This window comes from Piliocolobus tephrosceles, chromosome 1, assembly GCF_002776525.5.
Source record: "Piliocolobus tephrosceles isolate RC106 chromosome 1, ASM277652v3, whole genome shotgun sequence".
Lineage (NCBI taxonomy): Eukaryota > Metazoa > Chordata > Mammalia > Primates > Cercopithecidae > Piliocolobus > Piliocolobus tephrosceles.
Window position 1 is genome coordinate 82674847 of NC_045434.1, and position 15791 is coordinate 82690637.

The 15791-nt window shown below is 46.0% G+C and overlaps 1 long non-coding RNA gene across 1 annotated transcript in view; it reads left to right on the plus strand.

The window, feature by feature from the left end:
* Nucleotides 1-2995, plus strand: part of LOC111536995 — a 50428-nt gene extending 47433 nt beyond the window's left edge. The window contains exon 3 of the long non-coding RNA XR_002729880.1: nt 2078-2995. This is a non-coding gene — a long non-coding RNA (uncharacterized LOC111536995). The remainder of the gene's footprint in view (nt 1-2077) is intronic.
* The last annotated feature ends 12796 nt before the right edge of the window (nt 2996-15791 follow it).

The window sequence follows — 15791 nt, forward strand, 5'->3', positions numbered from 1 at the left end:
TGACCTCACGATCCGCCCGCCTCGGCCTCCCAAAGTGCTGGGATTACAGGCGTGAGCCACCACACCCCGTATTTTTTGTTTGTTTGTTTTTTAACTATGGTATAGCTGGGCATGGTGGCTCGTGCCTGTAGTCCCATCTACTTGGGAGGCTAAGATGGGAGGGTTGTTTGAGCACGAGAATTTTAGGCTGCAGTGAGCAGTGATCACACCACTGTACTCTAGCCTGATCAACAAAGTGAGACCCTGATTCTAAAAAAAACAAAAACCAAAAAAAGCTGGACTGGATGCAGTGGCTCACACCTGTAATCCCAGCACTTTGGGAGGCTGAGGTGGGCAGATCACAAGGTCAAGAAATCGAGACCATCCTGGCCGACACAGTGAAACCCTGTCTCTACCAAAAATACAAAAATTAGCTGGGCGTGGGGTCACATGCCTGTAGTCCCAGCTACTCGGGAGGTTGAGGCAGGAGAATCGCTTGAACCAGGAGGCGGAGGTTTCAGTGAGCTGAGATTGCACCAACTGCACTCCAGCCTGGCGACAGAGCAAGATTCTGTCTCAAAAAAAAACAAAAACAAAAACAAAAACAAAACCACGAGACCATACCATGGCTAGATTTGGCCTGTGGGCATAGTTACCTGACCCATCTGCTAGATGAATAGATACAAGATCCAGATTTGGTAAAATGTAAACACTTTAATCCAGGACAAAGCAGTCCTCATGCACATCAGACAGTAGTATAATGCCTCCGTTAGACTCCTAGCTCTGCCACAGACTGGCTACACAATCCTAGACAAGTTACTTAACCTCTCCAGCCCTCAGTTAGCTTGTCAGTGAAACTGGATTGATAACTGAAGCTCCCTTATAGAGTTATTATGAAGATTGAGTGAGATAGTGCACAGAAAGCTCTTGGTATGGTGTCAGGCACACGGGAAGATCACAGTGAACGTTAGCCTCTACGTGTACCAGGAATGACACCGAGGAAGACACCATCAAGGTTGAAGCTGCTGGAACTCCAAGATGAGGTAACATTCAAATGTGTTTTCTCAGCCTGGAAAGCCTCTGGAAGCATGGGGGCTGTAAGAGCAGATTGCACGTTGCCTGGTCCCCTTGCCCTGGGGCTCCCGGGTGGGCAGCAGAAACCCCTGAGCAAACTGGTGTTTGCTCAACTGTTTGAACCCTGACAATTCAGCCCACTGCTCCCCCTACCTCTTGCCTGGAGCTTCCATGCAGGGAGAGGCTGCCACCCACCAGATAGCATTCCCACCAGGCAGGAGAAGTTGGGGTGGCCAGATGGTCAGAAGGGGCTGATGACAAGGGAAGCCACAAGAGAGCCCGTGGTTAGATGGCGGGGGGTTGCTCAAGCCAGCCCCAGAGCAGGACAGTCAGCTGCTGTCCACACACATCCTGCTGAGGGAAGTTCTTCTTTGCCCTGATGGGTGTGACAATTGGCAACATGGCTAGAAACAGACTGACAGCTATGCCCACCCTGGCTCCTTGGCAGACATTGGGGAAATTCAGGATAGAGATGAGGATTCTGATACTCTCCCCTCAACACTGGAAATGAAAGGTAGCCTCTCAGCCCCCAAGTCCTCCCCGGTCTGTCAGCAGCATTTACGGAAGGCCCACTGTGTGCAAAGCCTGTACAATCAGGAGGGAGTTAAATGGGAAATTGAGGACCAGGCTCCACATGCCCATGGAGGGCTCGTGTGGAGTCTAAACATGAGCCTGGTTCCTAAACACTTGCCAGGCAAACAGGATGGAGCCTGGATGTCCTCAGTCAGCTCCACCACTGGCAGCAACTCCTTACAGGGTCACTAGGCTGAAAGGGCACCAGCTGGCCGGGTAGTGGGTGGGTATACATTTGGTTTTAGAGAAAAACAACCACAGATCCGATTTCAAGGCTTTGAGTCTCACCAACCCCTCCTTCCAGTCTTTTCTCAATAGCAGCATTAACTGGGACCCCGAAGAAGGGAGTGGGAAGCAGACACTCAGCAGGGCTCTGCAGGAATCTCCCTGAGCCCCACACCCAGCTCCTGCTGTCTGTGCAAGGGGCAGTCATGACTTTCCTCTGTGGCAGGGAGGCAGTGGAATCTGTAGGAGGTTCCAGACCCAGCGACGACCAAGCCTGGGTGGTTCTGACACCAAGAACAAAACGCCTGCAAGATCCACACTGGGAACTCAACCAAGAAGAAAGAAAAGAACAAACAAGATCAATTTCTTCCCCACAGGAGCCAGAATTTTCCTAAGCCAAAGCTACGAATGTTCAGAGACATCTCTATCTCTTGCAGGGACTCTACCTCCTCTCCTGTCTCAACTCCTCCTGAAAAAAGAGATGAAGTCCCACTCCCATCAAAACACCTCTGAAGTGTCAGCTTCAAATTATTTATGAATTACTTCTCCCAGGCTGGGTTAGCTTCAAAACTGGGAATGGGTTAGGGCATCAGCATGGGAAGAACCTTTAAGAATGTCAGGTTTTTAGAGCCTCAAAGCCACAAATCTCTCAAATGGTGCCCTCTCTAACCCTGGGCACTGGGTCCGATGAGCAGGGGATGGAGGCATGTTTGGACAGGGGCTTGCATCTGAGACCAGCCCCTGATACCAAACCAAATGTGTCCCTTGTATTTTTAACTGCAAGCTCCCACCACCCTGAGTGAGTTGTTCCCCAAGCAGTGGTACCATTCAGTTGGCCTTTGCAGTCATGCTGACCCAGGGGTACTTGGTCTTCATCAGATTCTCAGTCTAAGCATCAATCCGCTGACAGAGGGACCTACCCCAGGCACTTCCAGCTCAGCAGAAAGCATCCTGAGCTAATAAAGGAAAATATAATTTAGAGGTCATGCCCCAAAGCCAGTTATTTCTGACTGCAGATCCAGCTCCAACTAAAGCCAAGCCAAAAATTAACATTATTTTTGCATTTTAAACAACTTACTAGTCTTTGAAAGGGTACCGATTGGTGAATAGCAATTTACAATGAAGTAATCAGTTGCAAATTACCAATAATTGCTATCACTTCAAGTGTGGGTTTTTTCCCTCCTCATTTTCTTCCCCCTGTTCTGTCTCTGTTACTTTGTTGTTGTTGTTGTTGTTGTTGTTGTTGTTGTTGTTGTTTTGTTTTTTGTTTTTTTGAGATGGAGTCTCGCTTTGTCACCCAGGCTGGAGTGCAGTGGCACGATCTCGGCTCACTGCAAGCTCCACCCTCCCAGGGTCATTCTCCTGCCTCAGCCTCCTGAGTAGCTGGGACTACAGGCGCCCGCCACCACGCCAGGCTAATTTTTTGTATTTTTAGTAGAGACGGGGTTTCACCGTGGTCTTGATCTCCTGACCTCGTGATCCACCTGCCTCGGCCTCCCAAAGTGCTGGGATTATAGGCATGAGCCACCGCGCCCAGCCCTGTCTCTCTTTTTAAACCAACAAATATTCATCGACCTTCTTTTAGACAAGGTGTGAGCTAGGAACCATGAGAGATAAAAAGATGCGCCTGCCAAGTATTTGCATGTGATATATTCATAGTCTGGCTAGGGTAGTAACATGGTACACATGGGGAAAATAACCAAATGTCAAAAGACTGATAGGTGGTGAATGTCGACTCTGTAAAAGTGAAAGTTACATAGAATGTTCAGGGAGCTTAATTTTAAGTTGTCTGTGGGTTGTAAACTACTTCAATTTCCAGTAAGGTGTTTTCCTCTACCAGTGCTTCCCAAACATAAAAGTCTATAAAATGATTTTTTTTTTTTTTTTTTTGATATAGGTTTTCACTCTTGTCACCCAGGCTAGAGTGCAATGGCATGATCTCAGCTCGCTGCAACCTCTGCCTCCTGGATTCAAGTGATTCTCCTGCCTCAGCCTCCCGAAGTAGCTGGGATTACAGGCACCTGCCACCATACCCAGCTAATTTTTTTGTATTTTTAGTGGAGACAGGGTTTCACCATATTGGCCAGGCTGGTCTTGAACTCCTGACCTTGTGATCTGCCCGCCTTGGCCTCCCAAAGTGCTGGGATTACAGGCGTGAGCCACTGCACCTGGCTTTTATTTTTTTTAATTTTTTTTAATTTTTGGAGACAGGGTCTTGCTCTGTTGCTCAGGTTGAAATGCAGTGGCATGATCTTGGCTCACAGCAACCTCCACTTCCTGGGTTCAAGTGATCCTCCAACCACAGCCTCTTGAGTAGCTGGCAATATAGGCGCACGCCACCACACTCAGCTGATTTTTGTATTTTTTGTAGAGACAGGGTTTCACCATGTTGCCCAGGCTGGCCTTGACCTCCTGGGTTCAAGTGATCCTCCTGCCTCAGCCTTCCAAAGTGCTGGGATTACAGACATGAGACACTGCACTCATCTATAAAATGTTGATATGAGTTCTATGAAAAAAACGTTCTGGCCAGGTGAGATGGCTCATGTCTGTATTTCCAGCACTTTGGGAGGCCAAAGCAGTGGAGTGGCTGGAGCCCAGGAGTTGAATCCAGGAGATCAGCCTGGGCAACACAGTAAGACTCTCTCTACAAAAATGTAAAAAACTAGCCAGGTATGGTGGTGTACACATGTGGTCCCAGCTACTTGGGAGGCTGAGATGAGATGATCACTTGAGCCCAGAAATTCGAGGTTTGCAGTGAGCCATGTTTGTGCCACTGCACTCCACTATACTCCAGTCAGAGTGAAAAAAAGAGCAGATTTCTTTTTGTTTTTTGAGACAGAGTCTCTCTCTGTCGCCCAGGCTGGATTGCAGTGGTGCGATCTCGGCTCACTGCAGGCTCTGCATTCTGGTTCACGCCATTCTCCTGCCTCAGCCTCCCAAGTAGCTGGGACTATAGGCACCCGCCACTATGCCTGGCTAATTTTTTATATTTTTAGTAGAGATGGTGTTTCACCACTTTAGCCAGGATGGTTTCGATCTCCTGACCTCGTGATCCACCTGCCTTGGCCTCCTGAAGTGCTGGGATTACAGGCGTGAGCCACCACACCCAGCCAAAAAAAAGCAGATTTCTTTATCACACAATGTTGCTGAGCCTCCAAGAGCCAAAGTGCATTGTGAATCTGCACAGGACTATGAATGTATGCAGCAGATTCCAGATTAACAATGAAATAGCCCCTCCTCCATGCCCTTTTTCTCATAAGCAATACAAATTAGCATCTTTCTACAATTGTAGTCCCAGAGAGTCTAAATATTCTGCTTAGATGGCAAAAAAACAAGGGTGTTCACGCCTCACTTTCTCCAACATTTTCCCCAAAAGTCCAGCCCATAGTGGATCTCTTTTTCTTAGGTTTTCTTTTTTTTTTTTTTTTTATAAGTTCATTCCTTTCACCATAAACATTGTTCTTTCTTTCTTTTTTTTTTTTTTTTTATTATACTTTAAGTTCTAGGGTACATGTGCATAACGTGCAGGTTTGTCACATATGTATATATGTGCCATGTTGGTTTCTTAGGTTTTCAAAAGAACTTTGGTATCACCAATTTAGCACTCAACTCCCGTCTGTCTTCTGTTAGTTTGTATAGTTCCATGTAACTCATACTACGCCAACTTGAGGCAGATCATACAACAAGTGCTCACTAATGACAAATTACATGATTATTAAATATGCTTTTTAAAATATTTATTTATTTATTTTGAGACAGAGTCGAGCTCTGTCACCCAGGCTGGAGTGCAGTGGCACAATTTTGGCTCACTGCAACCTCCACCTCCCAGGTTCAAATGATTCTCCTGCCTCAGCCTCCCGAGTAGCTGAGATTACAGGCATGCACCACCATGCTTGGCTAATTTTGTATTTTTAGTAGAGACAAGGTTTCACCATGTTGGTCAGGCTGGTCTTGAACTCCTGACCTCAGGTGATCTGCCCTCCTCAGCCTCCCAAAGTGCTGGGATTACAGGCATGAGCCACCACATGGGGCCTAAATATGGTTTTTATCTGCTTCTTATCATGGGTAAGAGCAGAGCCTGGACTCTGGAGGCCAGAGTGCAGATACTGGCTCTGGCTTATTAACTGTGCAACTTTGGGAAGTTACTTAACCTCTCTGTTTCATCATTTGTACCTTAGAATGTTGCTGTGAGCACTAAACTACAGTGCCCAGCACACAGTAACAGTTTAATAGATGTTAGCTGTTTTTATTGCTACTCCTAAGTGTGTTCTACACCTGGTCACCAAGCAAAGAACAGAGCATGGCCAGTGCATGGAGAATCAGATTTCAAGGGCAGCCCATAACACACTCACAAAACACAGGGATATTGTTTGTTTATCTCTTCTAAGATCTCAAGGCACTTAAAAGTCTCAACTTATCAATTTGCACAGGACTTTCCTGACATAGGTTGGAATCCATTATAATCACCCTAGGGAGGGGTTAATGACCTACTCAAGGTTACTTGCCAGGGTCAACCACTGGCTAGGAATAGAAATTGACTCTGCAGTCACCGCTTTTGTCTTAATAACTTCCTCCCTATGTGGTTTTGGCAAAGACAAAACACCCAAGAGTGATGCAGCAACTGGAGTGAAGGTCAAAGAACAGCATCTGGGTTTAGCACAGCCTTGACAAGGCCTTTTTTCCTTTCACCCTCCCACAAGCAGGCATGTACATCCAGCAGCCTCCTGTCCCTCTCTAAGTACCTCAAAATAGTATTTCTTGACCTCCCTTCATCCAGGAGATGCCAAGGAGGGGAACGCAGATGCATCCGAGATGACAAAGAAAGGCTTTCACACCCAAAGCGACTCCTTGCCCTTGGACGTGTTTGCATCCTCACATCCTTCTCATCCCTACGTTCCTACTACTGCAGTCACAGCAGCTCCTAGGCTCTGCCTTGGACAGAACCCACAGTTCCCTTGAAGGAACAAGTTCTCTGCAGCCGGCCCCCTGCCCCAACATCCAGGGACCATGTCGGCCACAGTCCTATTTACAGCTTCCAGAGCAGTCAAGTACAGAAAACCATGTAACAAAGCCACTGAGAAGATCCATCCTGGTGTGTGCACACGTGTGTGTTTTCAATCACCCCTCTGCCTTCCCTCTCCAGTTACTCGGATCTCCTTGCTTTCACCATGAGAACAGTGAATTATTTATGGAGTAACATACTGCACTCAGGGTCTCCCATGATCACGCAGATTGTGACCGCCCTGGGGAATTTACTGCCTAAGTCATTCGGAGAGAATGGGCAAATGAGGTGACAAGAGACAGTGACATAAATTGGGGCTCCCTGGCTCTGCGTGGTATGAGGAGGTGACAGACGACAATGGGAAAGTCTGGTCTTCCTAAATCCCTGGTGGTAGCGATATGGAAGCAGGTGGGAAGAATATAAGGAAAATATAAAAGAAACAATGAATTCCTGACCAAGCTGTCAGATAACCTCTGTTGTCACAACACAGGCCTGGACTGACTACTGGGGAACCAAAACGTTCAGATCTCTGCTCATGGTGAGAAGCACGCATAGGTAGGTCAGGGCTAGCAGTCTATCCAAGGCTGAGACCCCAAGCACAGGGGTTCTATTCTTCATTACTCACTTATTACCTCCAGCATCACTGGCCACTTCCTTCTTCTTCTTCCTTTTTTTTTGAGATGGAGTCTTGCTCTGTCACCCAGGCTGGAGTGCAGTGGGGCAATCTCGGCTCACTGCAACCTCTGCCTTCTGGGTTCAAGAGATTCTCCCAACTCAGCCTCCCAACTAGCTGGGATTACAGGCACCCACCGTAAGGCCTGGCGAATTTTTGTATTTTTACTAGAGACGGGGTTTTGCCATGTTGGTCAGGCTGGTCTTTAATTCCTGACCTCAGGTGATCCGCCCAACTTGGCCTCCCAAAGTGCTGGAATTACAGGTGTGAGCCACTGCGCCTGGCCCAGTTCCTTTTTTCATACAAACTTTTTGCTCAGTATTTCACTTGCAGGGCCTTCTGACTGCTCTTCATTGCTCTTTTTGTAGAGAATATCAAGAGGTATCTTTCCCTGGGTCTCTGCCTTCTAACATCTTATAAAACACAGCAGAATAGAGAAGAGATATACACAGTGCTGATTTTCTAAGGGAATGTGCTAGAATATTGTCCTGGAACTATGTTCTTATGCCACCCTAGAACAATGTTTCAAAATCTAATGTTCAACACTGATATTTAATATTCACATCAAATAATAAAAGCTGTTTATTTGCATTTATATACATTTTAAATACCTTCCTATATACCTTATCAAATTTAAGATAGCGCCAATATAAGTGGTGCTTTTTACTTGTGCATTGCATCAAGAAAAACAAACTTCCATTGGCTGTAAGATACACCCCGATTTCAGAGATATTAAAAGTGGGAAAAATGCACATCTAGAATTTATCAAAATTATGCTGAAAGGAATCTCATTTTCCTCAAGTTCTTGCCATAAATCAGAGAACACCCTGTGTCTCTCCAAGTCTGATGTAAGGCAGCCTCCTTTATAGTTGATATCACAGAAGAAAAATTAGGAGAAAGAAAAGCAAGGGGCCAGATGCGGTGGCTCATGCCTGTACTCCCAGCACTTTGGGAGGCCAAGGCAGGAGGATCATTGAGCCCGGGAGTTTGAAACCAGCCTGGGCAGCAAAGGGAGACCCAGTCTCTACAAAAAATAAAAAAATGAGCCAGGTGTGGTGGCATGTGCCTGTGGTCCCAGCTATACAGGAGACTGATGCAGGAGGATCACTTGAGCCCAGGAAGTTAAGGCTGTAGTGAGCCATGTTTGTGCCACTGCACTCCAGCCTGGGTGACAAAGCAAGACTGTCTCAAAAAAAAAAAAAAGGAAAGGAGATAAGAGAGGAGAGGAGAGAGGAGGAGAGGGGAGGGGAGGGGAGGGCACTGGAGAGGAGATGAGGGAAAAGAGAAGAGAAAAGCAAAGCGAGGGGGTGAGATGGGTTTAGTGCGTAGATGTATGAGATACTTTATGATAACCGTATCTATTCATCCCACCTCTGCTTCCTGGATCTGCTGAATCATTCAGCTCATTATTAATGGAGAGGAATTAGGGAGGGGTTACAGGGAGAGGTGCCGTAGTCCACACCTGCAGCAGCACATGGACGGTGCCATGGAAATGGTTCCAGCACTGGTCTGGGCAAAGGTTTCACGCAGAAGAGATTTGACCTGAGTGTGAAGGATGAGAAGGCAAAAGCATCTCGGGATGGAACAAACGAAGGAAGACAGGAAAACAAGCAGCCTGAGGGGGCGGTGGTGACTGCCTCTTCAGTGACAGACAGCAGGCAGTGGGCAACAAAGCTGGGCCAGACTTTGAGGTTGTACACAAATGGTTAAGGATTTTGGACCATCTTATACTGGCAGTGGGCCACCGTTAGTTTTTCAAGTGTGGGAATAATGGATGCAAAACAGTATTTCAGGGGGAAAAAACCACAACAGCATTTCAGAAAAAAAAAATGAAAACCATAATTTCCAGAAGATAAATTGGCAGTTCTGTATATAGTGAACTCAGTGAGAAGAGGTAAAAGTTGAAAGGACTAATGAAAATAAAAATTACTGTTTATTGAGTCTGCTATTGACAGAAATATAATTTTTTTTTTCTTGAGACAGAGTCTGGGTCCACCGCCCAGGCTGGAGTGCAGTGGCATGATCTCAGCTCACTGCAGCCTCCACCTCCTGGGCTCAAGTGAGCCTCAGCTTCTCCAGTCTCAGCCTCCCAAGTAGCTGGGGCTACAGGCATGTGCCACCACACCTGGCTAATTTATGTATTTTTAGTAGATATGGGGTTTCATCATGTTGGCCAGGCTGGTCTCAAACTCCTGGCCTCAAGTTGCCTGCCCTCCTTGGCCTCCCAAAGTGCTGGGAATACAGACATGTTGCCATGGGTCCTGGCCAAGAAACAGAAAATTAAAAGAAAGAGCTGTTTTGAGATAACAGTGCTAGAGATAATCAACTTAGATGATAAATTTGACAAAATAGAAGAAACAGCCATTAAGTGGGTAGAGATACAGAAATGATGCTGGGAAAAAAAGGATAGAAAATCAGATTTAGGAATCATTTTCATAGAGGTGAACTTGAGTCGAGGGGTTCTAAAGTCATGAAAAAAAAAAGATTTAGCCTGGCATGGTGGTGCACACCTGCTGTTCCCAGCTACTGGGGTGGCTGAAGTGAGAAGATCATGTGAGCCTAGAAGTTTGAGGTTGCACTGCATAATGATCATGCCCATGAATAGGCACTGCACTCCAGTCCCAGTGACATAGCAAAACCCCACCTCTAAAACAAAAAAGAACAGGCGAGGTGCAGTGGCTCATGCCTGTAATCCTTGCACTTTGGGAGGCTGAGGCAGGCAGATACCTGAGGTCAGGAGTTCAAAACCAGCCTGACTAATGTGGTGAAACCCCGTGTCTACTAAAAATTCAAAAACTAGCCTGGTGTGGTGGCATAAGCCTGTAATCCCAGCTACTCGGGAGGCTGAGGCAGAAGAATTACTTGAACCCAGAAGGCAGAGGTTGCAGTGAGCCGAGATCTCTCCAGCCTGGGCCACAGAGCAAGACTCTTGTCGCAAAAATGAAAAAAAAAAAAGATGAGATTTAGCAAGAAGAAACTTTAGGACCTCAAAATTTTTAAGTACAAAATATTTCACAAACGCAGAATAGTACAGAGAACAATAATACGTAACACTCCATACCTACCACCCAGATATTCAAATGTCATTCTTTTGATATATTTGCTTCAGATTCTTTTTTACATTTTTTTCCTAAAGGAACAACAAACATTACAGATACAATTGAGGCTATCTCCATTCCCTTCTCTCCTTCACTACAGGTATGTACTATCCTCCTATTGCTCTGTGACCCTTCTAATTAGTTTTGTACTCTTATGACATAGAGAGAGCCAAAACTATTATGCTAGATGTAAATTAGGTATGGACAGGGTGCAGTGGCTCACACCTAGCACTTTGGGAGACCAAGGCAGGAAGATTGCTTGAGCCCAGGAGTTCGAGACAAGACTGGGCAACATGGCGAGACCCCATCTCTATTAAAAATTTAAAAATTAGCCGGATGTGGTGGTATCCACCTGTGGTCCCAACTACTCTGGAGCCTGAGGTGGGAGGATGGCTTGAGCCCAGGAGGTCAAGGCTGCAGTGAGCTGTGTTCACACCACTATACTCCAGCCTGGGGAACAGAGTGAGACGCTGTCTCAAAAAAAAAAAAAAAATATGTACATGATACATGTACATATTCTTTTAAAATTTGCTTTTCTTTTATTCAATATTCATATATTTTAGAAATTCATCCACAATTATATATGTGTATATATACAGGAATATGTGAAGTACATTCATTTTAACTTCTATATCGTATGCCATTACATGAATATGTCATGAAATATTTCTCCATTTTTTTCTAGTTTTAGCTTTTATAAATAATGTTGTAATGGACAGCCAAGTGTATATTCCAAGCACATGTGCACACTTGCCCAAGAGTTTCTGAGGGGTATAGAGTCCACATTTCTTCTCTTTTTTTTGAGCTGGGGTCTCACCCTGTCACCCAGGCTGCAGTGCAGTGGTGCTATCATGACTCACTACAGCCTCAGCCCCCCAGCTCAAGCTCAAGCCTCAGACTCCCTAGCAACTGGGACTACAGGCATGTGCCACCGCATTTCGCCTTTTTGCCCAGGCTGGTCTCGAACTCCTGAGCTCAAGTGATCTGCCTGCCTTGGCCTCCCAAAGTGCTAGGATTACAGGTGTGAGCTACCCCACCTGGCCTGAATATATACATTTCTAACAGATAATACCAAATTGCTTTCTAAGTGCATGAATTCTACCCTACATCTCCACAAATACTTATCTTGCCAGATTTCTAATTTTTCCTTATCCAACAGGCATAAATTATTGTCTTGTCCTCTAATTTGCATTTATCTGATCACCACTGAGTTTGGACATTTTTATTCAGGGCCCTTCTTCTGGGAATGAAATTGCTTACTGTAATCTTTGTCCTTAGTTTCTATGAGGTTGAGGGTCTTTTTTCTTTACTTTTTTTTTTCTTTTACTGAGTTACGGGGGTTCTTTATGTATTTTGGATGGGAATTCTTTGTCAGTTGCATGTATTCTAAACGTCTTTTCCCAGTCTATGCTTTGTCTTCTAACACTATTTACTGTGCCTTTAAGTTTTTTTGTTTGTTTTTGCTTTTTTGAGACAGTCTCGCTCTGTTGCCCAGGCTGGAGTGCAGTGGCACGATCTCAGCTCACTGCAATGCCTCATGGGTTCAAGCGATTCTCCTGCCTCAGCCTCCTGAGTAGCTGGGACTACAGGCGCCCGCCACCTCGCCCAGCTAATTTTTGTATTTTTATTAGAGACGGGGTTTCACCCTGTTGGCCAGGCTAGTCTCAAACTCCTGACTTTGTGATCTACCCATCTCAGCCTCCCAAAGTGCTAGGATTACAGGCGTGAACCACCACACCGGGCCAAGTTTTTTTAATTATGAAAATGTTCAATTGCTCACAAAAGTTGAGAAAACAATATATTGAAACTACATTGTTACCCAGACTCAACAAGTAACAAGATTTTGCTATATTTGCCTTATCTCTCTCTTTTTCTTTCTTACATTTCTGCTAACATATTTTAAAGTAATCCCAGATTGCATGTCATTTCACTCCTACATACTTCATTAAGCATCTGTACAACTAAGGACATTTTCTTATGTAGTCACCATGTGCCAATCATGATGATTTCTATCAAAATTAACAACTATTCTTTCATATCACCTAATAGATGGTGATTTGGGATACTTGGAAGTTTTTAATGAGGCTGCAATTTTTCTGCTGCAAAACACAGATATCGCATTGCCTGGCCTGGGATTACAATTGCTGTCCTTCCTATGTGATGATTACCCATGCATGACTCCACTACTGACTGATCAGCAGGTCCTTCTTCAGGAAGCAGGAAGGTTTTTCTGCACCTGGGAGAGACAGGCGACGACTGCTTCAGTCTGTACCCGTGGCAGCTGCTTACAAAGCATATGACCACTTAAGTCATTATCTCTGACACCTCTGTTGGAAAATAGCCATCTACCTCAGAGGAGGTGGTCTGTCTGCTGCCGATAGATCCCAGCAACCACACCGATGCTTCCCTCTGAGGTCTGGAAATTCACACATAAAAGTCTTCATAACCTTTAGGGAAGAGGCAGCCAGAGAAACTCGATTCCAGTCAGGATGGTTTGGGGGATGGGCTAAGGTTAATCCCTCTACCGTGTTCTCAGAATGAAGAAAACAGACATTTACTGGGAAAAAGAACAGCTCTGAATACAAATACTAGAATAGGGCTTTTCAAATGTGTGCCTTCTGTGGCTCCCTTTATCCAGAGAAAAACAGTCCATGGATTTCTCCCTATACTGCTTAACGTGGCAAAAGACCCCGAATTGCTGGAATTAATGGGAAGACTAGAGCAGCTCTGGATAAGACACCAGTGAGGTAATGTCTGGTTTTTGTTAAATATCCCAAATAGATTACTCACTCTTGCTAGATAAAAGGTAAAGACACTGTGGTGCTATTAACACAAATCCTGCTGCAAACAGGGCCCCCACGGGTCCCCGGACTGGGGAGCTGCCATGCTGTTCAGAAGACCAGTGGTGGGGGCAGGAGAGGGGGACAGTCACAGTAAACATTGTCCAGAGAAGAAAACCAGTCAGCTCTGTGATCTTTGCAAACTCCTTTTTGTTAAGGAACCCAGAACACCAATGAGACCCTGGGAGGCTCGTATTAGACAGAGTCAGAAAGAAGGTCTGTGGGAAAGATTCCTTCTCTCTGTCTTCAGTAGAAGAGCTACCTTGGCAGAACTGGACAGCCAGGCCTGAAGGCTCCACTGGCTCCTCTTACCCTCGGGGCTTTTGATTCTATACCTGGAGCAATTCCTTCCATTTAAAGCACTTTTTTTTTTTTTTTTTAGAGACAAAGTCTCACAAAGCCCAGGCTGGAGTGCAATGACACGATCTCAGCTCACTGCAATCTCCGACTACCAAGTTCAAGTGATTCCCCTGCCTCAGCCTTCTGAGTAGCTGGGATTACAGGCCTGCCCCACTACGCCCGGCTAATTTTTGTATTTTTAGTAGAGATGGGGTTTCACCATGTTGGCCAGGCTGGTCTTGAACTCCTGACCTCAGGTGATCCACCCACCTCGGCCTCCCAAAGGGCTGGGATTACAGGCGTGAGGCCACCATGTCTGGCTTTTTTTTTTTTTTTTAAATTATTTTTTGAGACATGGTCTCCCTCTGTGGCCCAGGCTGGAGTGCAGTGGTGCAATCTTGGCTCACTGCAATCTCCACCTCCCAGGTTCAAGCGATTCTCCTGCCTCAGCCTCCTGAGTAGCTGGGATTACAGGCATGTGCCACCACAGGCCAGCTAATTTTTGTAATTTTAGTAGAGATGGGGTTTCACCATGTTGGCCAGGCTAGTTTCAAACTGCTGACCTCAGGTGATCTGCCTGCCTTGGCCTCCCAAAGTGCTGAGATTACAGGCGTGAACCACCACCCCCGGCCCCATTTAAATCACTTTACAGTTTACAAAGAATTTCCACATGCATTGTTTCAACTGCTCCTCATAAGAGCCTTGTAAGATGAGCTGAGAATATTGAGGCTCAGATTGGTTAAGTCATCAGGCAGAGTCATGGCTGTTTTCCTCCATTTATTGAGAGAGTTGGATAAAAGTCTCCGAGGTAGTTCCCTTCTCGACCTTAGAGTCTAGGGTTATCAGAGGCCTGGGAGAGGCTGAGAAGAGAGCCAGGGAATTGGCAGAGCTTCTGTCCTGCAAAGAGGCAAATGGAACACCAGGAAACTGGACCTTTTCCCCCAAGGATTCTTGCTTTCAGTCAAGTCATCCCACACACTCTCTGACTCCATGGTAGGGTCCTTGAAATTTCATTTCACAATTTCCTGGCAGATATCAGGGCAGCGGATGGTAATCCCGTTAGTGTTGGCCAGTCTCCCAAACAGGCCCAAATGCTGCCTGCTCGCCCTGTTGCAAACTTCCTCCTCCCCTCTACTGTTGCCTGGCCAGCCGGCCCTTAATCTTGGTGGTGAGCTCTGCAACCTTGCCAAGAAGTCTCCCAGACAAGTGTAAACTCCTTGTGATTGTGAGCAAACAGCAAGGCTGGCATTCCCCATCGCACCTGCCATCCCCTCACTCACTTCCATTTATAAGCTTACACTATATGCAGGACCTGCCTTACAGAAGCCCTGAGACACGGTCAGGCTCACAGGAGCTGGGAACTCAGCTCCTTCAGACCTGGAAGGACCTGAGTCTGCGCTGGGAAATGTTTGTGCTCATCATGTCGAATGCATCATCCATGAACTTTTCCTCTGAAAAGCTCAGCACATCTCACTGTGATTCTTGCTGCTCCCAGTTCCTCTTTCTAAAGGAAATCACCAGCCTCCTCTGGGGCCTCAAAGCTTTAGTAATCAGGAACTAAATAACATGGAAAACATGGAGAATTGCGTGGAGGCAAAACAATACCACAGCTGTACCTACTATTTATAATGAAAGTCAGCCCAGAGTGCCTGCCTTTTTCATCATCTCTCAGTTATCCACATGCTTGACCTGGGGGACAGGAGACAGCAGGGAGAAAATCATGATTATCCTGTGGTTCACCTTACAGTTTACAATGCATTTTGAAAATTTACATACACTTGGCCAGGCACGGTGGCTCACGCCTGTAATCCCAACATTTTTGGAGGCTGAGGTGGGCGGATCACTAGGTCAGGAGATCGAGACCATCCTGGCTAACATGGTGAAACCCCATCTCTACTAAAAATACAAAGAAATTAGCCGGGCGTGGTGGCGGGTACCTGTAGTCCCAGCTACTCGGAAGGCTGAAGCAGGAGAATGGCAGGAACCCA